Source organism: Bos javanicus, chromosome X, assembly GCF_032452875.1.
Source record: "Bos javanicus breed banteng chromosome X, ARS-OSU_banteng_1.0, whole genome shotgun sequence".
Taxonomy (NCBI): Eukaryota; Metazoa; Chordata; class Mammalia; order Artiodactyla; family Bovidae; genus Bos; species Bos javanicus.
Genome location: NC_083897.1, coordinates 32,438,643 through 32,440,560, shown reverse-complemented (window position 1 = coordinate 32,440,560; position 1,918 = coordinate 32,438,643). Strand labels below are relative to the sequence as shown.

At 31.8% G+C, this 1,918-nt stretch overlaps 1 pseudogene; it reads left to right on the top strand.

Moving 5' to 3' along the window:
* The first annotated feature begins 235 nt into the window (after positions 1 to 235).
* LOC133243633 (U2 spliceosomal RNA) lies at positions 236 to 391 on the top strand (annotated as a pseudogene).
* The last annotated feature ends 1,527 nt before the right edge of the window (positions 392 to 1,918 follow it).

Here is a 1,918-nt window from a genome sequence, read left to right as displayed (position 1 = left end):
CAACAACGGTTTACAAGCAAGTCGTTATTACTTCACTTGGAATTGATGTTTTAGTATGCTGAGATAAGGATCTAATTTTACATTTTTATTTATTTGAATAGCTAATTTATCTGTAATAGTTGTTTAATGATATTTTTCCCAGTGGTCTGCAATGAAAATTCAGTCACATATCATTTTAACCTATGTGTAAGTTGATTCCTGGGATATCTGCTGTGTTCCACTAGTGTATTTGCTTATCGCTTCTTGGCCTTTTGGTTAAGATCAGGTGTAGTATATTTGCTTAAACTGGGGCCAATACTAAACTTATTTTTTATAGTGTAGATTAAAATTCGATCTTGATATCAGGTAAGTCTCCCTACCTTGTTCTTCTTTAGGAGTGTATTGACTATTTTAAGTTATTTGCTCTTTTCATATAAAATTTAGAATCAATTTAACTTCCTCTGGGAAAAATCAGAAATTTTATTGGAATCACCTTGATTTGATCAAAACTGCATTAAGTTCTTTGCAAATCTCTTTAATGTCTGGTTTAATAACAGATAGTTTGTCATAACTGCTTTTGTATTCAATCTGTTGCATTATATTGTTTTGGCTGAAGTATCTATAAAAGAAATCTGGCCTCACACAGATACATAGTTGGAAAACGGATGTATATTCTAATAGCTTTTTTATGTAAATGTGGATATTCTTTTATATTTTATCAAACTCAAGTTGTAGTTTCTTAAAATTTAAAATGTGTATTCTGAAACCATATTAATGAATCTTTCGTATTCAATTATATCCATTGATCACACCAACAGTGCACAAGGTTTTCCTTTTCTCTACTGCCTCACTTAAACTTGTTATATGTTGTCTTTTTGATAATAGCCATTTGACAGGTGTGAAGTGATATCTCATTGTGGTTTTGATTTGAATTTCCCTGGTGATTAGTGATGAACATCTTTTCATGTGCCTATTGGCCATCTGTATGTCTTCTTTGAAAAAATGTCTATTCAGGTCCTCTGCCCATTTTTTATTCAGATTGTTTTGTTGACATTGATTTGTATGAGTTCTTTATACATTTTGACTATTAACAACTTATCAAACACATCAGTTGCAAATATCTTTTCCCATTCAGTAGGCTGCTTTTTGTCTTGTTAAAATCTAAATTAATAAAGGTGGAAGACTACAACACCTAGAGGTGTATATGAATAACATGTTTCATATATTTCTGTTTCTAATTTTCACACTTCCTTTACTAGAGTTTTACTAGATACAGTTCAAGATTGTGGCTCTGTAATATCTTCAGTATTCTGTTTAGTTGATTAAGGTAAAATGATATAATTTAACTTATAGACAAGTAGATAATGTTATTAAAGCTAATTTTACAGACCAGTATTTTTACCCAGATAAAAGTTCACCTTTTAGGGTAAGGGAGAGATAAATTAGGAGTTTGGGATTAACAGATACAAACCGCTATATACAAAGTAGATAGCAATGACCTAGTGTATGGCACAGGGAACTATAATCAATATCCTGTAATAAACCATAATGGATAAGAACATGAAAAAGAATATATATATATATATATGACGGATTCACTGTGTTGTACACCAGAAACTAAGACAACATTGTAAATCAACTGTACTTCAATAATAATAAAGAGTTCTCATTTTAGACAGAATTTTGCTGACAATGCTGCTCATACTATGGGATAAGTACTATAACTGTCTCTATTTTATAGATTAGAAGATTAAGGCACAGATATCTTAAATAACTTACCTAAGATAACACAGCTAGTAAGTAGCAGAGCCAAAAATTGAAGTCAGACAATCTGGCTTTCGCATCCACGATTTAACCATGATGCCTTCACAGCAGGCTTCCCAGATGGTGCTAGTGGTAAGGAACCTGCCTGCTAATGCAGGAGACATAAGAGACATGG